General features: G+C 41.9%; 1 long non-coding RNA gene across 1 annotated transcript in view; it reads right to left on the reverse strand.

The window, feature by feature from the left end:
* LOC146862395 (uncharacterized) overlaps positions 1-27,770 on the reverse strand; it is a 343,926-nt gene that overhangs the window by 25,204 nt on the left and 290,952 nt on the right. The gene's annotated exons all lie outside the window — the stretch shown is intronic.

The following is a 27,770-nucleotide window of genomic DNA, read 5'->3' on the forward strand; positions in this document are numbered from 1 at the left end:
CCTGCCTTGACCTGCCACCTATACCTCCAACTGCGGCATTGGGCAACGTATGCTGGTACATACACGGCAGCAAGGCACCCCCTCACACCTTTCAAGAAGCTAGTGTGTACCTTTGATGGCACTAAAGAACTGATCTCCAGAACTTATCAGGTGCACCAACACTCAACCTCAGCCCTTTCATAACTACCAGGTTGGTTGGCAAGATGATACCCCTGAGGTGATGAACACTAAAAAATGGGAAACACTATGGCAAGATATCCCTAAAACCTATCTCAGTATTGCGGCACGTGAAACTGCATATAAACTGATGTTTCAATGGTATCATACGCCCCCCCCCTCTAGCAACTAACTACTGCACGGTTCCTAAGTCTTTTGGCGCTGTGAACAGGTGGGTGGTACTCTTTGCCACATTTTGTGGTCCTCCAAGGTGATTACAACCTTTTGGAAGGAGGTCTTGGGCCACATTTGGGGTATTTTGGGCTTCCTACTCCCAGGCATACCCTTCACCACAGTCTTAGGCATACACCCACCCGGCATTGACGCTATGACTCATGCCGACTGGGCATCAGCGAGTCATGAGCTACTGCCCCATGGCAGCTCAACACATGTGCCTGGAGACAAAAGTTAGCCCCCTCAGTGGCACAGTGGTTCGCTAGGACATGGCATCTTCTGGCAATGGAGGGGCTGTCACACAGCTTGGCTAACACCGATAAGAAGTTTCAGCAGATATGGTATCCCCTCATACACTATCTCACACGCATAGAATTCACATGCTTCAGCCCTCCCAAGCTTAGAGCACTCCAGCTTTTCGGGCCCGAGGGATCTGTGGCTTCCCTCGGCTGCTCTGAGATGTCACACGCGAGCTGCCGGTGCCCGAGCCCCATTCCCCCCCTGCTCACTGCGTGACTTTGCACCTCGCCACTACCGCATACACCAGAACTTTCTCTGACCTGTAGGAAGTTATTTTGTTAGATGTTTTTCTTTAGTTCAGAAACTTCACTAGGTTTCCCGATGCATCTGCATATGAGGCTGTACAGCCATTATTAACATAATACCAATCACGCTCCCATGGTCGGGTGACGGGTTGTGACATAGCTTCTGGGATGTATACGCCATATGTCCAAGGGGTTTAGGGCATCCCTTATGCATTTCATATCAGTCAGGGCGAGGGAGTATTGGTTGTACCACATATATGACTCAGCGCAATGTTTTCAACGCTGTATTTGGAATAACAACACACTGGCCCAATGTGGATGGAGGCGACTTGCTGTGTGTCATCTGTACTGCTTTCTTAGATCTTTCCTTGACATGTAGCTGGCCCGACTGGGGTTGTAGGCGATGCAATGTATGTTACACTGCTTGTCTCAATGTTAACAATAAAACTTTATAAATAAATAAAAAATAATAAAAAAGAATGTTTAGATACCTGCCCCCAGGCCTTTTTTTTTATAATGATAGACATAAATGAAACTCTACAGACTCATGAAATGGCCCCATATCGATTTGCTTGGTGATTTTTGGAAACAACTATACATCTTCTCTCAAAGCCCAGTACTCAATCTCCTGCATCCACACTCCTCCAGAGCTCTGAGTCCTCACAATTGTCACAGTTTGTGACAGTTCCTCAACCTTGGGTCTAGCCTCAACAATGTGATGTCAAACTGAAGATGCTAATCAAAGCCATTGGCTCCTGAGGCTGGAATATACATACATTTTGAGGCTCAGATTTTTAAGAGCCCCAGGCTAGCAGATCTTCAAAATGTGTATGACATTCTGATAATCTATTTAGCATATGTGGTATCTATAATACAAATTTATAGAGATAAACAAACAAGGCTGTTTTAGTACTGATGACATCTAGAACTTATCCTTCAAAAAATATGTATATTGCCTGCCCGAGTACTACTTCTACAGATACAAAACTGTAACAACAACACCTCATTTAGTGATATGAATGCTTTTACATGTATCTTAATATTGAGTTTATTCGGAAACAGCACTTTAAAGGGCTGGTTATGATGCAAACCTTTTATTTATAGGTGTACAATCAACAGGCCATCAATATGAGCCATGTAAAGACTTGTTAGTAAACTTTAACTTCAACGTATTTTCACTTAAAATAAAACCAAATTACCGTATAGGCAAGTTAGAAAATCTCTTACATAGAAACAAATAAGCTCATAAGACTTTGGTTAATAGGCAGGCTTTGCCTATGTTTAAGTTTCACCTGGGGACAGCTTTATCTGTCTGTTTTTGAAGACCTATTTTCTACAGTACATTATTCTTACAGCAGGCAATAGGACTGCCCAGTGTTCATCAGTTGTTGGCTTTCTTGCCAATCTTATGTCCTTGATTCCTATTTTATGACGTCCCTGTCTCTTCTTGTGTTTGTCACTTGCCTGCAACATAACCTTTTTACTGTCCTTTTTGATCGGGATGACTTGCATTCTTTCATGGCTGACATGAGGGATCTGTTTTATTCTTCTGGTTTCAGCACTCCATGGGAGGGCATGTGTTTTCTTGCTCTGTCCCCATGTGCTCCTTCCCACCTTATGATAAGTACTACAATGTGTTCTGTTGCGTCATTCAATTGCTTAGTTTAAATGATAATAATTCATAATCAATCTCATCAGTAATTCAAAATTAAAGGATAAGTCAAAGGTACACCACACACATATTATACTTAATATCACATTTATATTTCACTTGAATGTATTGTGTTATATATACTGCTAAACAATCAAATCCACAAAAGAAAATTAACAAACAGACAATATGACGTGAAGTGACAATACTCAATACAGAACTTACAAAAAATTCAAACACAATTTACACATTACAACAACATATAAACAGAAAAATAAACTGGAATTCTGTCCTTTTCCAAATCAGTGCAGTTCAACTTCCACTATATTTTCATTTAGCACTGGCTTAAAAGGGGAAGTGACTGAAGATGTGAAGTGACTGAAGATGTGAAGTAACTGTGCGTCGATGTATTGACCCAAGATGCGAGTGTTAATATGAAAACATCAAGGAGGGTCTTCCTCAGGACTGGCATAAAAACATATAAACAGCGTACGTAAAGAAAGGGGCAAGTGTGAATAAGTGTGGTGCATAAAAACAAATACCACAATTTGTAAATGGGATGGCCAGTTGGGATGACTCACCAAAGCAAACAGGAACCTGCTTCGGCTCAATTATTCCATTAGATCCTTGTTCAGTTCGAGTTCATACACGATTAATTATTCTCAGTGTACAAATCTGAGGGGACATTGGATTTATGCTTAAGTTAGACCATAAAATGCCTTAAATGTGCCACTTGTGAGGAACCAACAGAAGGAAGTTAACTCACCTATCCAGTTGGTCAATCCCGGTAAGGACGACCTGAAGTAGACCCACGTAGTGCCCCAATTCCAATCAGCAATGGGTCCAGTGCTAAATAAATTAGCATAAGCGTGTTCTAGTAAGGGATATGGAAACTGGTGAAATCACACCCTTAAGTGATCCTAGGAGAGCATTATTAGGCGCGCGTAGAGATCTGTCTCTCTCCTGTCTAGTGGTGTCATTAACAGGCCGGCGTGGCCTGAGCTGCCGGTAAGTAAAAATTCAAAATAATTCATCCATATAGTGAATCAAACTGACAACAATGGGGTATCCGGCTCCAATTAGTAAATGTGCAAAATTCGTTTTTGATACAAATGCCTATGGAATAAATGAATCATGCAAGTAACCAGAAGGAGTGAGTGCATGACACCCTTTATCAGTCATAGATCTAAAAATAAATTTGCGTGGCTCACCCATGCAGTAAATCAAACTGAGGACAACAATGAGTTCACCGGCTCTGTTTAGTAAATATGCAAAACTCGTTTTTATTACGAACCCATACTTAGTAAATGTGTTAGGCATGCAAGTAACCAGAATGAGGGAGTGCATGACACATCTATCAGTCATAGATCTAAAAAATATATATTTAGCAGCAACGTGGCGGGAGCTGAATCACCCTTCCGTCACCTCCCCCTTCGCTCTCTGTGTTACTCACTCAACCTTGTATATTGCTTTCCCCAACCTATTCCATCATGTTATATTCCATATGGGTACACTATATAGGCGCAGGTAACATTGCAACCTTTAACCTATATTCTTCCCTACATTACATACATAATGATTCTTAGGGACTGACCTTTTACCTAGGTACGACACGGTGACGGCATTCAAAACGCGGGTTTTTCCCTAGTTTGAATCTCATACATTATGCATGAGGTTTCTTGGAAGCACAGCAGGACTATCATCTCCTGTATAATATCTCTGTATAAAATTCAGGCCAACGTCATCCTTTATGCTGACACAGTAACACAGCAAGGTAGACCCCTGGGGAGACCTATGGGTATATATACATCACATTCCTGCTTAGAAGGACAGAGGAGACCGAGACTTCCTGGCTGACACACTGACCAGAGACGCTGAGGTTCCTGCATGCAGACGCTCCAGCTCGCAGTGGTCTAACATCCCTCCCAGGGTGTCTAACTCGAGACCAGGACAGGGTCCCATATTCTCTAATTCTCAGGTAATGGGGTTAACTAGATCCTAGAGGGATTTTTGGCACAACACCTACACAGATGCTAGGTACATTTAGGTAAATCTAGTTAGCAAGGCATCGTAGGAGTACGCACTTTTTATCATGTATCTTATGTACTTGTATATATTCATGATTACCGCAAAATGGTAGAACTGTACCATCCTTTTGCTTCCATAGTACTTCTTATCCTATATCTCTGCTACTGTCTAATGGTTGTTGCAGCTCATCTATTCTACACTAGAATAACAACTGTTCAATAAATTCTTATTAACAAAACATCCAGTATATTTATTCTGTGTATCTCTGAGACAAACTAAGTGAGCACAAGTAACTGAGCCAAAGGTAGTATATTGTTTCCACGATCCTGAGGTCGCAGGGTTGTCATGTTCCGAGGTTGCCAGAATCTATTCTCTCCTTGGTAAGAGGAGATTATAGTGGCACTGTGAGCTAGCTGATACAGAAAGGCTAACATACCAGGTGGGAGTGCACGGAATCAGTTTGCCACCAATCCCACAGTTTATGTTATCCAAACGCACAAATCCTGTATAGGTTATATAGGAAGTACACGACATGGCACCGCCAACGTTGGTTGGGTACTTATTTAACAGTATAATCTGAGTAGTTCAGTCGTGCTATTCTCAGGGACCCCTACTCATTAAACATCATCCCCGCCACAGCTGAGTAGGTGAAAAAATCCTGTTTATTGGCTGTTGGTTAAACAAGCTTGAAGGACACGTTGTTCCTAAATTGTGCACAAACACCTTATCTTAGTTCCCTTGGCAAAAACTTCTTCTTTACAAAAATTACTGAGACCAGAGATAATGCGGTAGTACATCTAAACTTCTCAGCCGGAGAAGAAGATGCAGACACTATACAAATTTCAGATAAATTCAGAAACACAGTCACCCTGAAACTGCTAGACCATGGTTTAACACCTAGGGGTGGCATAGTAGCTTTCATGATTGAGGTACACAAATCATACAGAACAGAGGTATTTTATTTGTGGGTTACATTCCCAGCAGCAAATGCCAGAACACAAACATTTCACTCCTACACAGAAGGAGGTGCACCAGCGGAATACTGTCCGTTTGAGGACATTGAGGTTCCGCTCACATACCAGGAACACTTATACTGGTTTAAATGCACCCTACCCCACATAAGAAGAAGAGTGAGACTCGGCCCGCTCAGAAAAGAAGGGGCTACATGGCCAATATTAGCGGCCTACACACCATATCCAGACATTGAAACAATGCCAGTGGGAGACTTACTCACAAAACACAAATATGTGATAAAAATATACAGAAAGTTGGCGCAATTCGTCATGAGGATACTTACAGTCCAACCAGCAATAGTTACAACAAATGGAACTCAAGCTCAGGGTACAGCAACTAAAATTACACCACAAACATTACACACAGTGATGGGCAAAATGCCCACAAAACATGAATAAATTCCATTCTGGGTAGCTCAAAAAATAGCGCAGCTAGAGGCAGTATTCCCGAATACTACCCCGTATGAAAAACACAGAATGCTAACAATCTGCTTGCCCATGGGGATAACACCACAAGTAGAAGACTGTACCACTTGGGGTACAGTCTTTGCTGCCATTTATTCCAAGACTCATGGTATTCCGTCATTAGCAGTGATACTAGTTGTATTGAGACAAATACAGAACAAGTACGGAGCAGAGCCTGCTCTGAACTTAGGGATGAAGTTACTAGGTGACTATGCCCAGGCATCAGCCATAATATTAGCTAATATTAAAGGAGAAGCAGCTTCAGTAGCTATCCGCCAACACCTAAGGGAGTTCAGTCCTTTAGAACAGGAACACGAACTACCAAAAATAATTGAAACTGCAAATGCATAATTAGGCAGAGACAGTTTGGGTGGGAAAGTTTTAAAACCACAACTAATGGACAGTCCTGAAAAGGACACTTCCAAGCAGACACCTGCTTCAATAAAAAAGAAGTGGGACAATAAAAAACAACAAAACTTTAAAGAGAACCGATCTCAATCCAGAGGTAGATCTCCTCCACAGGTGCCCTCCGAGAAGACGTATAACCTTAGGAATATGGATAATATTAGGAAACCTGACAGGTATCAGGATACTGATACACGTTCCTCTCGTTCATTTCAGGGTTCAATGAAAAACTCAGAGAGGGAAGGATGGTCAGACAGACAAGAAGCGTACAAAGTCCAGAGACAAACAGCGCGCTCAAGATTACACTTCTAAAAAAGAAGAGAAACTAAAGCAAAAGCCACAGTTAAAAAAAAAGAAGGTTGCAGGTCTAAAGATCAGACATGCCCAGACTTCTGAGCACTCGACTACTGAACGGGGAATGGGCTCTGACGATTTGAGACAATGTGGCAGAAGTAAAAATAGCTCACCAGAAACTGATGGAATTTCTGGTGATGGCGGACTTGAATGATTATATCACAGTAGAAACACCCAATACTATGGTAAGTGTCCCACATAAAGTATGTGAAATAACACATGGAGGGGGACAAATGTAGAACAGTGAGATGTCTCTTTTGGGAGAACCTGACGTTTGGTTTTGACATTTTGTTAGCTAAACAAGATTGGCTGTCAGCATTCGTCATGGATTGCCCTAAAGGGAAAATGGTAATTCTACCGGCATTCTAAGACCATATTCCCAGACACTTAAAACACACATATGCTCAGGAGTGGGCGATAGCTTAGGCTCCAGCATTATACAAGAACCATGTTGGATGGGATGAGGATTCAACCCACCACATAATTCCTTTAAAAAATACTCCAACTGCACAGAGGCAGTATCCAATAAAGCAAGAAGCTAAAAAACAGGTCAGGGAGATCTTAGATCAACTTGAATACCAAGGGGTGACCGGAAATTGCACCTCATCAATGAATAATCCTTTGTTTCCGGTCATGAAACCTGACAATTCATATTGTCTAGTTTTAGATTCCAGACATTTAAACACTTGCACTGAGACATTTGCGGTCCAAAATGCACACAGTGCCGCATTAATGAATAACATTGTGCGGAAAAAATCTAAACCAACACTTGATATCTCAAATGGATTTTTCTGCCAAAAAATAGCGCCTGAAAGCAGGTATCTAACAGCATTCTCAGCGCTAGGGTACCAGGGCAATTTTGTCGATTCCCTCAAGGGTATAAGAACAGCCCGGGTTGTTTTTGGCCAGAGTAACTGAGTTACTTCAAAATTTGGATAAATAGGAGTTGTCCTATGTGGATGATATTTATCTGATGACGATGATCTAGAGGAGCACTTAAACAGAGTGAATACCATCATTTTGGGATTTGCATCAGAGGGCTATAAATTCAACTTTAAAAAATCAAAAAATGCCCACTTCAGTGTCCTGTTTTGAGGATATGAGCTTTCAAGTGAAGAGAAAAGCCTGGCAGCTAATTCCTTAGAAAAATGTGCGCTGTTCCAACCTCCAAAATCATTGAAACCTTTACAGTCAATCCTGGGATTCCTAAATTTTGGTGCAGGTAACATGTCAACCTTTCACGTATATTCTTCTCTACATTACATACATAACGGTTCTTAGGCACTGACTTTTTACCTAGATACGACACTGCATTCAGAACGCGGGTTTTTCCCTAGTTTAAATCTCATACATTATGCATGAGGTTTCTTGAAAGCAAAGCAGGACTACCATCTCCTATATAATATTTCTGTATAAAGTTCAGACCCAATGTCATCCTATAAGCCGACACAGTAACACAGCAAGGTAGGACCCCTTGGGAGACCTATGGGTATATATACGTCACATCTTGCTTAGAAGGACAGAGCAGACCGAGACTTCCCAGGTGACACACTGACCAGAGACGCTGGGTTTCCTGCATGCAGACGCTCCAGCTCGCAGTGGTCTAACATCCCTCGCAAGGTGCCCAACTCGAGACCAGGACGGGGTCCCATATTCTCTCATTCTCAGATAATGGGGTTGACTAGATCCTAGAGGGATTCTTGGCATAACACCTACACAGATGCTAAGTACATTTAGGTTCATCTAGTTAGGGAGGCATCGTAGGAGCAAGCACTTTTTATCATGTATCTTATGTTCTTCATGATTATCGCAAAATGGTAGAACTGTACCATCCTTTTACTTTCATAGTATTTTTTATCCTATATCCTATAAGAGGAGATTATAGTGGCACTGTACTGTGAGCTAGCTAATACAGAAAGGCTAACATACCCAGTGGGGGTGCAAGGAATCAGTCTGCCACGATTCCCCCAGTTTATGTTATCCAAATGCGCAGATTCTGTATAGGTTATATAGGAACTACATGACAATCACACTCAGCTCTTCCTTCTTCCTCCGCTAGCCCCCACCAGATCCTCTGCCCTCCTTGCTGCATGCTATGGCTGACTCTTCCCCTGTCTGCCACTTCTTAGTTGCCCACTGTTGCTCGACAAGATTGTCTCTTTCCCGGAAGCTGCAATTTGCTGCCAGATCACTCCTGCATCAGTTGTGCACTTTCATCATGTAAGTATTTTTCAAATTTTTTTGTTTACTACTCAAACATTCCAATTCGCTATCTTGGAATGTTAAATGTTAAGTAAACAAAATGCTTACTGCAACACATGCATGCGTAATACTAAATGCGCATCCACATGTCATGATGCATGCACATGCATACAAAATGGAGAATGAGCATGCATGACTGATTTATTGTGAATGCGTACGTACATACTTAGGAGCAGATTTATTATTATTTCACGAAGCGCAGCGAGCCACCTTGCTATGCTGCGTGAAAGGGCAGAAATAGGTCGTATTTAACATGATTCAATGCATTCCTGTCATTTCTATGCACTTGTACGCATTGTGCTGCCTTGCACCAATACAGGCACCCTGCACCATGGTGCAGGGTTACCTGCATTGCAGGCAGGATTGTTTTTGTTCAGGAAGGAAGGGGCACCACCTGCACAAAAACAATCTTCAGAGTCATTTTCCTCGGCAAAAGACAGCACACTTAGAAAGAGGAAACAACGAGAATAAATTAAGCTATTTCTCCACGTTGCACCTCTCCTGTAAAGGCGTAGCATTTTGACACATTCTCAGGTTTACCAGTGTTGGTGAATATGGGAATACAACAAAATCCATATATGGATTCATGAGAACATCCACGCCCCACTCATGGAAAGCCTCCCTGGGGCAGAGTAATGCAAGGCAGCGAATTGCGCTGCCTTGAGTTTCCTCAGATTAATCAAACCACTCAGGGCAACGGAAGGTGGCCTTGCGTGGCTTGATAAATCCCACTTAGGTTTTGCATCACCCTTGAGTCGCCCTTGTGTAGGGCAAGGGTGATGCAAAACCATGATACATTTGTCCCTTACTGCTTTCATATGGTGCTTAATGCCAGCATGTTGCCTGTTTCTAGGCAGTTGAAGCTTTGTTTGTTTCTGTGATTTTTCCGACTAAGAACTAGAACAAGGAGATGAAATGATGTTTACAAGTGGTTAGACAGGGTATCCACAAAAAGCATAGTTCATGGGAACTATATTTATTTTAATTTTGTCTTTTTATCATTCCTTTCCTTTTAGCAGCTCCCAGTTCACTAAATACGACCAAAACCCTTTCACCTTGAGTAATACAGAATGACTAAGGATCTATATTTTTGTATTTTTGTATAGAAGTTCATAGTGGTATCCTGCTTTTTCAGGGAGTCTGTGAGTGCACTATCCTTTCCATCGTAGGTCGACTTAAACCTAGATATTATCAGTTTGGTACCTGTTCAGACATGTAATAGTAAGAGTAGCCATGGCTCAATAGAAGAAACTGTACATATACTAACTACCCCAGAAACCTGGCCCCAAGCTCAGTTATTCGACTGCAGCATTTTTTAGGTCTTGACTGCGGGAACAATGTACTTACAGTAGCCATTGGGTCAAGGCATTTATTATCATTGGTTAGCTTTTTCATCAATCTTAGAGCCTCATTTAATTTTTGGTGGTAAGGAAACTCTATTGCAATTGTGACAAAGTATCCTTACTGCCAAGAATGTGGTCCGCCCACTGAATTTAGATGCTGGTGAACTTGGTTTAATCATGGCAGGGACTACTCTGTCTCTGCCGTGACTGAATCCCACGACAGCCCTGCCGACTAAGGGCCATCATAGGCCGACCTGAAATTCTGCCCACCTAATTTAAATGGGTGGAATTCGAGGCCAGTGTTCACTGCCCATTACTGCCAGGAAAACCCGGGAAGTAAGGGGCAGTGAAAACTCCTAAATGCTCTTCTCGCTATGGAAGAGGGCTCCCATACCGAGGGAAACATTTTGGGTTAGATGTACAATGCCTTTTTGAGGTCGCAAATGGTCGATTCACATAATCAGTCCATTTGCACACGCAAAAAGACATTTCCAAAAGTGCAAAGCCCAAATTGCGATTCGGTAACCTGTTACCAAATTAAAATTTGGGTTTGCGAATCAGTATTTGGAAAGGACATGTTTAGGGCTTCCCTTCCAAATACCGATTTCCATTGGTATGTACGAATGTTTTGCGACCGAAATGCAGTCACAGCACATTTCCTCTTTACTGCCAACTCTAAATTGGTGGTTACCCATTCACAAAAGGGAAGGGGTCACCAAGGGTCCCTTCCCCTTTAATAAGGGTTGAACATTTTTTTTCAAGAGCAGGCAGTTGTCCAAGGGACCACTGCTCATTTTTGAAATATGAAACTTAAACATTTAATTTTTTCTTTTTAAACGCATCCCGTTTTCCTGTGGAAATATGGATTTTTCTGGTCAGTTATGTCCCCTATCTTGGACCCCAACGGTTCTATGTGCATATTACAAGTACATGTATGTTTCCTCCAGTTCCAGTTATGAAGACGCAAACACATGTGCGTCCACCGTCAACATGTCCTCTGTCAGATCCGCCATGAATAGGCCGGATATTCCATTCCTAAGTATGAAAAGCCACCGGCTTTATATGGTTCACCTATGCCATTTTACAGTCCAGGCAAGTAGGCCCTGATTCTGTCGTCAAACTCTTCTTGCCTTCTGCCTCTGAAAACTCCAGTCTGAGCCTGCATCTGTGACCATGAACTTTGTCTCATTCTCTGCGCGGCTCACGAAGCCTGACATCAGCCTATTCTCTGCCAAGAACTGTATTTCACCTTCGAGTTATCTGCTTCACCCCTTAGCCGATGCATTCCTGTCTAGTAGTTTAAATAAACATTCTTCCAGCTACCGAGCAATGGCTCGGCTTCTCTGTCTTTATGCAAGTAATTCATAGTCCTGTTACCATGGAATATTCCTACCCCCTTGCATTTAGTGTAGACACTTAGACGCTTGTACACGCACGCACGGTCAGTATAGAATAGATTCTGTCCGAGAGTCCTTCTTTTGTGGATAACATAGTTCTTTAAATATAGGATGTTAGATATGATTTGGGATTAGGTTGACTTGACCCCCCAGACTTTTCGTCTCCACATGTAGAGCTAAATGTCAAGTCCCCTTCACCCCCTAGTTGCACGTCAATCACACGTCATGCTGCTGCGCGCGCATCTATGCCAAGTATTATCTTATAGATCCACCTATATATGACATCATAACCAATTATGTTCCTTTTTACTCCTTATTACACCCATTTTCGGTTACGCATATGAATCGTTATTTTCCTTATCAATTGTTACGCCTACTGCATTCGCTTCATTGTAATGTATGTACTATAAAAGTCATTTCTTGTCAATAAAGTATGTACTTCACTTCCTGAACCTCCGTGGTGATGGAACTTGGAGCAACCGATTATAATCGATCATTGGAATAAAGCCCATTCCGAACCTCTGATACCACGGATTCTGCCTCTCATTTTACTGAGCTATTTTATTATGTTTCCGTATCAAATTAAGTCCCGGTAATGAATTTTATTTACCACATGAATGGCGCCCGAATAGGGACACTTTCTCATCTCACGCGCCGGCGGTGAGTTGCAGGCCCGGTCTCCTGCCACAGCTGGACGGACAATAACGCGTACCAGCAGGATTTCCTGTATCTCCCTCCGGTCAAGCGGGGGCGACTGAGGCTGCGATCAACACCCAGACGAGGCGGTGAGAAGTGCGAAGTATCCCGACCAGAGCCTAGCTGAGAGAGCAAGATCCGAGGTATACAGAGGCCCACCAGTTCGAAGTCGAGTCCAGTTTCCGACGAGTCGAGTCCAGTCCAGTCCGGTCCAAGTTCAGTTTCCGAGGCCTTCCGTTTCCGAAGCTACCCGGTGAGTACCATTGCTGGGGAGGCATTTCTGACGTGCACATAGGTTGTGCCGGTCAAGACGGGTTTGGGTACACAAATCCGGTCTGCACTGTTTTAGCAGTGTATATGTACTGTTTAGCAGTATATCAAGTATTCCGAAGTATCTAGTTATTGTCAAAGAATTATGCTTGGTGATTAGTTATGCAGACGATCATCATTGTTGGTTATTTTAAAGGTTAAAAAATGTTTAATGTTTAATGTTTAATGTGTTAAACGTCCTGCATATTGTGGTATGAATGGTTGTCCATTATTGTGCTTTTGTACTAAGTGTGTTCAAGATTAAGTATCAGATCAGTTCTCAATATGCCGCTCTTTTCGAAACTAAGACAGATCACTACAAGAAAAGGGGTACTCGAAGAAGCCGTTCCTATTCCTCCTAGGGACACTCCAGGGTACTTCATGTATCATAAACATGGCTTAGACGCTATATTATTTCTTGATTTATGGGTAGACTACACCAAGGAATTACCAGAAAGTCAGAGGTGGCCCACAGCGGGAACCTGGGATGCAGAGTGCATCATGAAAGTAGAAGAAGAGTTATGGAAAAGGAAAGTCAGACAGTCACAGAAAGATGCCGTTGAGTTATGGCGTAAAGAATCTCATAGACGTACAGAAAAAGCACGTAGACAGGAGGAGAAGAGTAAAGAGAATTCCAATAAAGTTCGAGAAAATCTATTAATTGAGGAAGGTATCCGAGTGAAATCAGAACAAGTAGACAGACAAAGAAATGCCCTTATGAATGGTATGTATCCCCTTCTGGCCGAAGGATTACCTAAAGCTACTCCAGAAACACCGAAAGACTTGCCGCCCCCATTATTCCCAATAAAGGTACATCCTAAGGGGCATCCTAGAACCGCAGAAGATGTCTTTCTCTCCTCATATTTAGACGACGCAGCTCCCGAATATGCTAATTCCGCCCCACATAGACCGCCTATCAGGGAGGTTCAACGCCAAGACCCAGTACCCGTATCCCTACAGCAACAGATCGTGTCACAAGTTCCGACAAGCACATCTGTTTCTACATCTGTTCCTACAGCTGCTTCTATAGCTGTGTCCACACCTATAGTTGCTGTGTCACGTTCAACGAATCCTTTCACACCCGACACCCCAGATGGGGCTACGGGAGGTGCTAGTAACATTTTTTCTATGCCACCCAGAATAAATAAACTTACTTTTCAAGAGTCAGCACATCCACGTACCCCCAAACTCATAAATGCCCGTACGCTTAAGGAACTTCTTATAGATTGCAGATATGACCCTGTGCCCGGCAAAGAGGACGAAATGATCATGGCATCATTGCGTATCAGACGAGCCGCAGTGTACTTAGGGAAGTTACCAGGAATGACTGCGCATCTAGATAAAATATACCATTTTGTCCAAACAGGGCGAGATCCAGAATGTATTAACAGAGCTATGGAATACCAGAAAGTGGAGATACAGGGGGAACTGTTACGTTTCCTCATAAATTGTGTGATCAGAAATGAAGACCGACCGGGGGTAGACCCGGAAGCAATGCAAATTCTTACCAGATGGAGCCAGAATATATCAGAGGGTAGACATGATAAACAAAATTGTATAATAGCCATGTGCCGAAAGATCCGTAAAGAAATAGAACGCCTACACGAAGAAAGATTAGCGGTAGACGAGTTCGAACAAAACGAGGAGGAAGGGTCAGGACTGCCCGCAGGACAGTCAGACACCATAGCCTATGTAGGTAAAGGAAGATCTTGTAATAGTAATAGATGTCCTATTGACCCGATACGTCCGATATGTCCAGATAATAACAGGAATTTCCAAATACCTATAATTAACATCAGGTCTAACGAGCATTCGTTCCAAGCCGCCGACAAACTACTCCGAGAACGAAGGGGTTATCATTTCCTCGATTCTATGGATGAACAAGATTTAGCTAGGGCAGCTGTCCATTGGGTGGACAGTCCCGGAAAATATAGTGATGATACAGTAGCACGCGCATTTTTGAATCTCACCCCAGATGAACAGCGGTTAGCTGGGATTTATATGATTCAACAACTCATTATACTATATCAGAGTCAGCATTCGGACCCTGGTCCCTTACCTGACATATTGACTGAATTGCTTATGAATAGATGGAGAGGTTCAGGTACTAAATTAATTAAAGAAATTCTAGAATCAAGAAAGCAGTATATTCTTTTTGTATGTTCAGACCGTGTCTCATTGCCCATCAAGGAAAGAACCACATATTACATGGATAGACAGAATCCCTTACGAGAAGTGCACCCAATAAAGGGCGAGGACAACGAGTTTAAGCGCGTATTTGTATATACGCCCATATCAAAAATAGAATTGTTAGAAATGAAGAAAGTGGTACCCAGTCATGACAAAGATCCAGCGGGTTTTCACCGAGAAATTAAAGACATGTTACTCATGGGAGAGTATACCTATCCCGACATTATGACAATATTAAAGGTATTGATGCCTGCTGGCATTTATGAGAAACTCAGGGAAAAAGAGTGGGAGGTAGGAGACCAAAAGATAGAATGGTCAGTATTAGAAGCAGAAGAAAAGGCCCGAACTGCAGGAGCAGGACTCGGGGATAAAACTAAAGCACTACCAGGTTTATTAGTACAGGTACTGCCACGTTTACTAACTACAAAAAAGGAAGATTGGGGTACAATTTCAGCCTGTAAACAGAAGCAAGATGAAGACACTAGTGATTACTATGCCCGATTTGAAAAATGTTTTGGTATAAATAGTGGCCTAAAAGCAAGTAGCGAATCATATCCACATCTGTTTGTAACAAAATTAGTAGAAAATGCTCTGCCCCAAGTAAAGAATAGAGTATTAAAATTCGAGAGTACCTGGCAAGGTAACACTCCATCACAAATGTTACAAATGTTACAGTACCATCACAATAGAATTAGAGAGGAACAAGAACATGAACACAGACGCATGAAAGACACAAAAATGAAAATGCTAGTTTCTCAGACAGTTCCAGCTGAAGGACATAAAAAGGGTATGACACATTCCGGTGATTCAGCAGGACCTGTAAAAGGGACATGCAATTATTGTAAAAAGCCAGGTCATTACGTACACGATTGTCCAGTTTTGAAACATAATATCGCCATAGGTAAAACACAAGAAAGACCACGGCCACCTAGACAGGACCAGAATGAACAAGGAGCTCCGCAGCATGCACAGTCCATGCCAGCTTCACAACAGTCTATACAGTTTGTGCCAGCTGCACCAGCGCTGCCTGTTGCTGCCACACAAACCACGACACGACAACTGTACCAGACCGCACAGTACGACTATCCTGATTATCAACGATACGCATGAACAAGCCTAGAGAGGGAAGTTGACTTACCCCTTATCGAGATCCCTGTAGATCAAGAAGGACCTTATGTACATAGTGAATTATTAGGCCAAGACAGAAAATTTTTACTCGATACAGGGGCAAGTCGAACAACCATAAAACGTAGTGAAGTTCCAGGGGCACCCCTCTCAGGCTCACAGAATATTTCCCTTGGTTTTTCAGGAAAACCTATTGTTAATGAAGTGTCACAGCCTCTCCCACTTACGATAGGACCTTTGACCCGAACTACAGATTTATTGCTTACTAAATCATGTCCAGAAAATCTGTTAGGAATAAAAACACTGAAAGCTCTAGGAGCTATAATATGTTGTTCTCCGGAAGGAGTAAGGTTGTTTTTACGTGATTTTAAAGGTCATTATGTGTCTAGAGACATGGATCCCCGACTGCAGACTTTACCTACACATCTATGGGCACAAGGCCCTACTGATGTTGGATGCATGAATATTACACCATATCGAGTCACATTAAAGGCAGGAGTGGTGCTACCACGAATGCGACAATACAAGTTACCACCAGATGCTGTAGTGGCTTTACTACAAATCATTGACGAGCTCATTACCCAAGGAGTAGTTGTAGAAACAGACTCCAATGTATGTAATTCACCGATAATTCCGATTCTTAAACGAACAGATCCAAAGGCCCCGCCAGTATATCGATTGGTTATTGATCTGCGCGAATTAAACAAATGCATTGTGCCACAATTTCCTGTGGTCCCAGATATCTCGTCATTACTGACAGCTATTGATTCCGAAGCGACATTCTTTACTGTAATCGATCTCAAGAATGCTTTTTTCAGCGTCCCAATAGATCCGGAAAGCCAATATTTGTTCGGATTTAGTTTAAATGGACGTAGCTTTAAATTCTCACGCGCACCTCAAGGATTTACAGAAAGCCCCAGCATCTATAGCCAAGCACTGAAACGAGAACTCGACAGTATCCACATGCCAGTTAACACTGCTCTGCTTCAATACGTCGATGATCTGTTGATCACCGCGAGAAGTGAACCGGAATGTGAAAAAGCATCACTGGCAGTTTTACAATTTCTAGCCGAAAAGGGGCACAAGGTGTCCCCTTCTAAGCTGCAATTCTGTGTCCAGCGAGTTATTTATCTTGGACACTCGCTGTCCAAGGAGGGAAGGCAGCTTACACCCGACCGCATTCAGTTAATAGCTAACATGCCAATACCCAAGACACAAAAGGAGGTGCGGGCTTTCATAGGCCTCACGTCATATTGCAGGCAGTGGATCCCTCAGTACGCATTTCTAGCAAAACCACTCATTCAATTGACAACACAGGAGGCAGCCACATCGACTGTTCTCCCTTGGACTCAGGAACATACACAAGCTTTTGAAAGCCTAAAGAAAGCTTTATGTCAAGCACCTGTTTTAGCAACGCCATGTTACAGAAAACAGTTTACACTCTTTGTTACAGAACGCGAAGGTACTGCCTTGTCAGTACTCACACAGGAACAAGCAGGAGCACACAAACCATGTGCTTATTTTTCTAGTACATTAGATCCCGTAGCTCAGGCTTTGCCTGCATGCCTAAAATCAGTGGCAGCGACAGCTTTAGCAATCAGACAAAGCGATGCCATAGTGTTAGGACATCCATTGACAGTTCAAGTACCACATGCAGTAGAGGTTCTTGTAAATAGAACGCAAACACAACACTTGACTATAGCGCGACTTACAGGGTACGAACTTACATTGTTTCAGCCACACATAGAAATCAGACGCTGTAACACATTGAATCCTGCCACACTTTTGCCAGTAACCGGAACAGACCCACTAACCCATGACTGTATTGAAGTTATTACAATAACGACGAAACCTAGACAAGACTTAACCGATGTCCCATTGTCAGATCCAGACCTGACATTGTATGTAGATGGTTCATGTATGAGAACAAATACAGGAGAGTTAGTGGCTGCTTACGCAGTCACGACAGATACTGAAGTCATTGAAACAAATCATATAAATACTTTGTCAGCTCAAGCCGCAGAGCTCATCGCTCTGACACAAGCCTGTATTCAAGCCACAAGTAAAAAAGTCAACATATACACTGATTCACGTTATGCATTCGGAGTTGTACATGACTTCGGCGTGCTGTGGCGAGAGAGAGGTTATTTAACTTCCCACGGTGCCCACATTCAACACGAACCCCTCATTCATGCTTTATTAGATGCGATACATCTACCGACTGCAATATCAATTATGAAATGTAAAGCTCATACGAAAGTCACTGATATCATTTCTCAAGGCAATGATCTAGCCGACAGAACAGCTAAACAGACTGCTCAAACCCAAACATCTGACATGACAAAGACAATAGTCCCGATGCCGACACATTGTATGACAGTTAAAGATCCTACCCTTGACGTAATTGACATACAGACACATGCTACACCAGACGAAATAAAGAAATGGACTGAATTAGGAGGGATCCAAACGGACCAAGGATGGATGATGAAGGAAAAGTCTGTGTGGTTCCTTCCTGATTCAATGGTCCAAGTTATAGTTAACACTATACATAGTCCAGCACATCTAGGAGAAAAAGCTATGCTAGACAGCATTCAACACATTTGGTTCAATAAACATTTACGAGCAGCAGCCAAACAAAAGGTCCGTACCTGTATGATCTGTTGCCAGTTCAACCCAGGAAAAAGTGTTCCCGTAGAACAAGGTGGATTTCATCCTCCTAATCACCCTTTTGAAGTCCTCCAGATGGATTATATCCAGATGGAACGATGTCGAGGATTCAAATACGTTCTCGTAGTTGTTTGTGCTCTTTCCCGTTGGACGGAGGCATACCCGGTTTCAGATTACACTGCCCCGACTACTGCCAAACAGTTGGTTCGAGAATTCTTCCCACGATACGGTTTACCACGTGTTGTTCACTCAGATAACGGCCAGCCGTTCTCATCCGAATTAATGAAACATGTTTCACTTCTGTTAGGTTATCAGTGGAAATTTCACTGTGTCCGACACCCCGAAGCAGCAGGTCTCGTAGAAAGACATAATCAGATACTGAAAATCAGACTGTCCAAAATATGCAGAGAGAAAGGTGTCGACTGGGTAGTAGCGTTACCAGTTGCACTCTTCTACATGAGAATGGTAGCACACTCTCGAACAGGGCTATCCCCGTATGAGGTGATCTTCGGCAGACCACCAAATATGTGGGGGACGCCTATACCACGCAAAATAACTGATATTGACTGTAATATGCTGACAGATTACTTGGCTTCCTTGATGTCTGCACTACAATCTTGTCGTTCACAGGTAGCTGCAGCCTTTCCCGACAACACTGAGGTGAAACCCCATGACGTAGTTCCGGGGGACCTTGTGCTTGTGAGAAATTTCGACCGAAAGACTCAGCTGGAGCCCAGGTGGAAGACACCCCAGCTGGTCCTGCTGACCACAAGGACAGCCGTGAAGATCGAGGGCAGGAAAGGATGGGTGCATTCAAGTCATATCAAGAAATTTCATGGACTTCCTTCAGATGTAAACAGCCCACCTCGTGTGTCCTCACCAATTGACTCAGAACTACCTCTGGCTGAGGCCGACAGTAAAGAACTCTATAAACTAAAATTAAGGCCTAGGCCGTCGGACGATTTGATTGTTTAAGTCCTCTCCTAGGTGAAGCGGTTGAATCTGTCTCCGACATGTATCGCCTAGACCTGAATCATGGACAGTCGCGAAAAATGATGAAACGACAGGCGTATTGCAAATCACTGCGTAGCCATTGCATAGTGACATTATTAATCTTGTTTTTCTTAAGTCTTTTAATAATTACTGCAAGTATATTGTTGCACATATATTACCCTATTGCCAGAAACGTTTACAATGTTACTGCTGAACATTCTTTTAGTGACTTACCCCCGCATGAATTGTCTTATAGACTTGCGCTGCGCAATAACACTTTCATTAGTATGTTACATCATTCCCATCAGACTAGTAATGCAACTAATTGTTGGGTGTGTGGCCGGCTCCCTCCCTATCAGAATTATGAAGGAGTCCTGCCTTTCTTTCCACATCCGTTTACACATAATGGCTCCTGTGGAGCATGGTTTAGTTTAATCAATTCCATAGACTCAGATACAGCCGTTTACCAAGACCAGTGGGTATGGGGAAATCTGAACCTAGTTTTATTCAAAGTCTGTTACCCTGACAAGGAGGGTCGCCCCAAAGGAACAGGAACTGATCTAGAAAATGAAGTATATGGATTAGGTAACTTTACTCCTAATCTCATGGTTCTAAATGTCGAATCCGAAGTTGAACTAGTTTTACCAACCATGTCAGTATTCCCAGCGAAAGGTGAATTGTGTGTAAGAAAAGTTGGTTCCATACATATGGGCCATAGTAAATGCACTACTACAGTAGAATTCAGTGATCAAGGCAAATCTTCATTTAGAGCTTATCGCCACTCCTACTTTATATGTGGTCAGACTGCATATATGCGTCTACCTCTAGATTGGGATGGTACCTGCTACATTGCATTCCTTTTGCCACCTGTTTTCCTAGCTCCTCCTGATTATTATAGAAATATTCATTTAGTACACAACAGAGAGCGGAGAGATCTCCCAATTGTCGATTACACTGAAACAGCATGGGAAAAATACACAGATTTCAATAAAGGCATCTTTCCCTATATAGGTACTGTTACTAATAGTAAGCTGATACGTAGATTAACTAGAACCCTTGAAGCGGTAGTGAATGAAACTATTTCCGCCTTAGGCAATTTAACAGAAGAGCAGTCTGCTATGCGGATTGTTGTGCTTCAAAATCGTCTTGTCCTTGACGTCATCCTGGCTGATAGGGGCGGAGCTTGTAGGGTCATCGGATCAAGCTGCTGCGTATTCATACCAGAAAATTCGCCATCTGTATATAAAGCTATAACTCGCCTTCATAAGATTGTAAGCCAGATACACCAGAACCCAGGCACTTGGACTTGGTCCGGTTGGTTTTGGAGTGTGATATCAGCCTGGGGATGGAGAGTTCTATCATTCCTAGGTATTGGCCTTCTCATACTATTCAGTTGCTGTCTATGTCTACAATGTGGACCAGCGATCTGTGGCCTGTGTGCCACATCGTGTATTCCACCACCAAGATTTTATTCGTCACGGAAGAAGAAAGAAGAACAAATGATGCTATATGAACAGATCAATGGATTAATGAAGATTGATATCTCTTGACGGGCACGTAGGGGACAAGGAGGGAATGTGGAAATATGGATTTTTCTGGTCAGTTATGTCCCCTATCTTGGACCCCAACGGTTCTATGTGCATATTACAAGTAGGCCTGGGCAAAAATTTCGTTCCGTTCGCGGAAATTGCGATAATTTGACATTTTTGCGTTCCGCGGAGAGCGCGAAAATGTCAAAAATTCCGGTTTCCGCAGCTTGGCGATAATTTGTTTCTTGCTCGCGCTGTAAAATGATACATTCTCGCGCGCGCGCGATCGCCTTACCTGAATCCCTGCGTTCGCCGACAAGTTTTCTTGATCCGGTCGCGTTCTCCATGAGATGTTGTATTGTTTTTAGCCATTTGCGCTGTCTCGCGACAGTTCGCGCCCGCAGTGACGTCATGCGTCGCGCGATCACGTCTTTCTTCTCGCGATCATGCACCGCGAGAACAACTCAAAACAAGATGGCCGCGCCCGCAAGCAACCACATGGGTAAGTTGGCGACCCGCAACCATGCAGAAAATCTCGCGAACATGCCGGAAAAAAACTTCCGCATCTTCGCGATATTTCTGCTTGTTTGCGATAATTTTAAACATTCTCGCGATAATTTGCGAAGGTTAATTCCGCAAATTCCGCCCACCCCTAATTACAAGTACATGTATGTTTCCTCCAGTTCCAGTTATGAAGACGCAAACACATGTGCGTCCACCGTCAACATGTCCTCTGTCAGATCCGCCATGAATAGGCCGGATATTCCATTCCTAAGTATGAAAAGCCACCGGCTTTATATGGTTCACCTATGCCATTTTACAGTCCAGGCAAGTAGGCCCTGATTCTGTCGTCAAACTCTTCTTGCCTTCTGCCTCTGAAAACTCCAGTCTGAGCCTGCATCTGTGACCATGAACTTTGTCTCATTCTCTGCGCGGCTCACGAAGCCTGACATCAGCCTATTCTCTGCCAAGAACTGTATTTCACCTTCGAGTTATCTGCTTCACCCCTTAGCCGATGCATTCCTGTCTAGTAGTTTAAATAAACATTCTTCCAGCTACCGAGCAATGGCTCGGCTTCTCTGTCTTTATGCAAGTAATTCATAGTCCTGTTACCATGGAATATTCCTACCCCCTCGCATTTAGTGTAGACACTTAGACGCTTGTACACGCACGCACGGTCAGTATAGAATAGATTCTGTCCGAGAGTCCTTCTTTTGTGGATAACATAGTTCTTTAAACATAGGATGTTAGATATGATTTGGGATTAGGTTGACTTGACCCCCCAGACTTTTCGTCTCCACATGTAGAGCTAAATGTCAAGTCCCCTTCACCCCCTAGTTGCACGTCAATCACACGTCATGCTGCTGCGCGCGCATCTATGCCAAGTATTATCTTATAGATCCACCTATATATGACATCATAACCAATTATGTTCCTTTTTACTCCTTATTACACCCATTTTCGGTTACGCATATGAATCGTTATTTTCCTTATCAATTGTTACGCCTACTGCATTCGCTTCATTGTAATGTATGTACTATAAAAGTCATTTCTTGTCAATAAAGTATGTACTTCACTTCCTGAACCTCCGTGGTGATGGAACTTGGAGCAACCGATTATAATCGATCATTGGAATAAAGCCCATTCCGAACCTCTGATACCACGGATTCTGCCTCTCATTTTACTGAGCTATTTTATTATGTTTCCGTATCAAATTAAGTCCCGGTAATGAATTTTATTTACCACATTCCTTTGAGGAAAGATTACTTTATTTAAGAGCAATCACAGACATGGTTGTCTTCTGACCCCATCAGGCCACCATCCCTCTGATCGCAGCAAATCATAGTGGGTCACAAATTGCAACCTACCTCAATAATATTCATGAGGTTGGTCTATTTGTGACCCATTATGCATCACTATTTAGGAATGGGGATAAATAACCCCTTTGTGTACATTAGTAATAGCGATTACCAAATAGTGATTCACAATAAAAATCACTACTCTGGTATTCGCTATAACTAATCCTCATACAGCTATCCTTTTCTTTTTATTTTCAAAAAGAAATTCCACTTTGAGCCTTGCTTTTTGAAAATAAAAAAAGAATACAATTTGGTGCACGGCTCTATTATGGTGATATAGCCCTGCACCAAACTGTAAAAAGCATTGACAGGAACCTCAGCGACGGCTCTTCCTGGCAATGCTTTAGAAATGACCACCAGCTTGCTTGTCAGTCATTTCTAAATATGCCAAGTGGAGTAGTCTTAGTCTGGCTCACGTTAAATCCTCCGCCTGGCCAATCGGATTACTCCGCCCGCCAAAATCAAAATCTGGCCCTGCATTCCTTGCGTTTATTTGAAGCTTCACTTCCTCTTTCTTGTGTTTGTTCATCCCCTGGAGCCCTGCTTTCTTACCATTCAGATGACATTGTATTCTGTTTTTTTTTTCTCAAAAGAGAACTTTATTGAAAATTAAATAGGTGTCGATATACAATGTAGATGATTCATCATCAAACAACATGTCATAAATAAATTCCAGCATAAATACATGAATAATAATGCAGAGTAACAGGCAATATAATGAGAAAATAAGAAAGAAAAATGATACAAATTTGCATACTATTTAGAGGAATGTCTAAAGGGTTTATGAAGGTTTGAGTACCTCTTGTTGGGAGGGATTTGGTGAGAAGTGTTGCTTTGCACAAGTATCAAAGAAAGTGGTAATAGGTAACCATAACTGAAGTCTTTTAGTAACCGTAGGAGTGGGTAAGTTAGAGAACGTATCCAATCTATGATTATGGCATACATCATACCACCAGGCCTTATATGAAATTTTTGTGAAATCTTTCCAATGCCTTGTTATTTGTTGAAAGGCGACCGCTAGTAATAAATCAATTATTTTGAAATTAATCTCAATATTGTCCCAAACCGGTGAAAGGCTACCCAAAAAGATATTCGTGACAGAGAACGGGGCATTTGTGCCAAAAATTGAATTAATTTGAGACCAGATCCGATTCCAAAAATTAAATACTGGTGAACCTGAGAACAACATATGAAATAGATCGGCGTTTGGAGATGTACAGGACCAGCAGGTGTCTGGTGCGCTAGGGAATCGTCTATGAAGGGTTTGTGGAGTTAACAAAAGCCTATTATATATATAAAACTGTGTTTGTGTCAAACTAGCTGCTCTTGAGGATTTGCGTATCTTAGTCCAAATCTTAGTCCATAAGTTTAAGGGCCACACAATATTAAAGTACCTCTTCCCTGCCGCTTCAGCGCTTGATTTCGGTCTCAGTATGTCAGGAGACTGGAAAAAGGCATATAGGGTGGATGCTTTGGGTTGAGTGCGTAAAAGAGTGGATAGGTCTTTATGCAAGTGAGTGGTATGATCTTTAGAGGCCTTATTCAATAACTGCGTGTAGATGTAAAGAACAAGTTTATGAAGAATGTAATATTTAGAGCTAAACGAGTTGGGTAAGGAGTATAACTGTTTAAGCGAGGAAAAAGAAAGAAATTCTTTATCTAAGAATAATTGGTGAACCCATATTAAGCCACGTTGTCTCCATGCTCTCCAGTAAATGGGCTTGTTACGTATCAATAGGGTGGTATTGTGCCAAATGGTTGAGTTTAAAAAAGAGTCAGGAGTGTCATGAGATAAGGGATATACGGGGCTTAATAATTCGCAAGTAAGTTTAAACAGAGAAGTAGTTAACGTTTCGGGTTTAATGGAGAAGGAAAGGCATTCTTGAAATGAAAAAGGAGAGAGAAACAAAAGTTCAACAGATGTCCATAATGGACAATCATCCACAGAATCAAGCAACCAGTAGGAGGCTTGTCGCGATAGGAAAGCTTTATGATAAACAGAGAAATTGGGAAAATTGACTCCTCCTTCGGCTTTGGGGCTTATTAGCTTAGAAATAGACATTTGTGATTTCTTGATATTCCATAAAAAAGAAGACAGTATTGAGTTGACAGATTTAAGCGGCCACACCAAGATAAATAAAGGGGATGCTATTAAGTTGTGAGCTCTGTAATTTTCTTAATACAATTGTTCATACATAAAGTTACTGTGTCTTTAATTGTTGGCGTAAAATTTAAACCCAAATATTTGATATAAGATGGCTTCCAGGTAAAGTTAGTTGAAGCAAAATCAGCCTTAAAGGTAAATTTAGTCAAGGGTAAAATTTCACATTTATCGCTATTTAGTTTGTATCCAGAAGTTAGTGAAAAGGATAGAACGTCCTTTAAGAAGGCGGGAATCGATTCGTTGGGGTTTGAAATGAAGAGTAAAATATCGTCAGCATATGCTGCAAGTTTAACATTGGTAGTGGGAGTCTGAACACCTTTTATTTGTGCGTTTTGACGAATTTTCGAGAGAAAAGGTTTAAGGGCCAAGTTGAAAAGAAAGGGGGATAGGGGACCTCTCTGACGCACCCCTCTGCCAAGGTCAAAGAATGGTGATATTAGACCATTAGCACACACAGTAGCGCGAGGGTTAGAGTATAACAGTGAGATTAGGGAAATGAAGTTTGGACCAAAACCAAACCATTTGAGGGTATAAAATAGGTATTGCCATTCCACTCTATCAAATGCTTTTTCAGCATCTAGGGCTATAGCTGCAAGGGAATGATTACAATGTGAGGCTTTAGATAAAATGGTTTTTAAAAAGTCTGGTGTTATCTTGTATGACTCGTCCCTTCACAAAGCCAGATTGTTCATTGCCTATAACCTTTGGGAGGTAAGGGTCTAAGCGTAGAGCTAGTGCTTTGGAGAGAATCTTGAAGTCTATATTAACCAGCGAAATGGGTCTAAAGTTCTTACAATACGTTGGGTCCTTTCCCTCTTTAGGTATTAAACAAATATGAGCATCGGAAAAAGAGCCACCAGATTTGTTTAAAGAGTAAAAGGAATCAATTAGAAGATGTTTAGGCATTAATAAATTGAAAAAATGTAGAAAGAATTCAACAGTAAAGCCGTCTCGTCCAGGAGCCTTATCTTTTTTGAGGTGTTTGAGTGCATCGAAGAGTTCTTGTTGTGTTACCTCAGTTTCCAGAAATGATAGATCAGCAGAGAGCCATTGTGGTTTTTGTATGGTTGAGAAAAAGTGTGATAGCACAGGGTCTATGGGATGTGTTTCGGAGGAATACAATTTTTTGTAAAATAAAGCAAATTCATTTAAAATTTCCACATCTTTGAATTTTAAAACTGAACTATCATCGTAAATAGAATCGATATTCAATTTGTTATGCTTAGTTTTTAAATAGTTGGCCAAAAGTTTTCCTGCTTTACTTCTACCCCCATAAAATTTAGCGCTGGATTTCAATAGATATAACGAGGCATTATCCGTTGATTTCTTGCTAAACTGTAACTTTGCTTATATAAGGGCATTAAGAACAACTTTTGAATTAGATGTATAAAAAGAATGCTCCAATCTCTTAATGTCTTGAAGTAATGAACGGGTACGGTTGCGAGCAATACTACGTTTCTTTGCCACATTAGTTATGATAAAATCCCTTGCGGAGGCTTTGAAAGCATCCCAAATAGTTGAAAATGGTAGGTATTCAGTTTGATTTATAAGGAAATAATCAACAAAAAAGGTATTAAATGAGGAAGAAAACTCTGGATCAAGAAGAAGAGAGTTGTTAAATCACCATCTTCTAGGAGCAGTAATTTTAGGTAGAAAGTCTAAATCCATTGAAATAGGAGCGTGGTCAGATAATAAAATAGGTCCTATTTCTGCGCACATAAGCGCTTGCGAAATGTTATGCGATACAAAAAATAGTCAAGTCTTGATTGAGAATGATGCCTCGGGGAGTAAAAGGTGTATTCTCGTGTGGTCGGATTGCATAATCACCAAGCATCAAGAAGTTTATGCTGTGTAATCGTATGGATAAACGATTTGTGTGCTTTATTGGGAATAAATGAGACTTTAGAGTTTCGATCTGTGAAAGGATAGAAAATCTGGTTGCAATCTCCTGCCAATATGAAATTATCGTCCATGTGTAAAATTATCTTCTTAGCTACTGAGAGCCAAAAAGAAGAGTCCCCGGCAGTAGGGGCGTAAACATTAAAAAAAGAGATTGGAACATCCTTCAGCAGCAGCTTAACATTAAGCCAGCAGCCGTCTGCATCAGATTCTTGTGAAATTAATTTAAAGGGAAGAGATTTACGACAATATCATAACTCCATTGCGTTTGCCGTCACCATTTGAATAAAATACATCTCCAACCCAACCTTTTTTTATTTTTAAGGACTCAGTGTCTATGAGATGAGTCTTTTGCAAGAACACTATATCTGCATTTAACTTGGCCAGATGGGATAGAACCCTTTGTCTTTTAATGGGGGAGTTTAGCCCTCTAACATTCTACGATACTATTCTTAATGGCATAGCGGATTAGAGAGAACAAAA

Source organism: Triturus cristatus, chromosome 2_2, assembly GCF_964204655.1.
Source record: "Triturus cristatus chromosome 2_2, aTriCri1.1, whole genome shotgun sequence".
Classification (NCBI taxonomy): domain Eukaryota; kingdom Metazoa; phylum Chordata; class Amphibia; order Caudata; family Salamandridae; genus Triturus; species Triturus cristatus.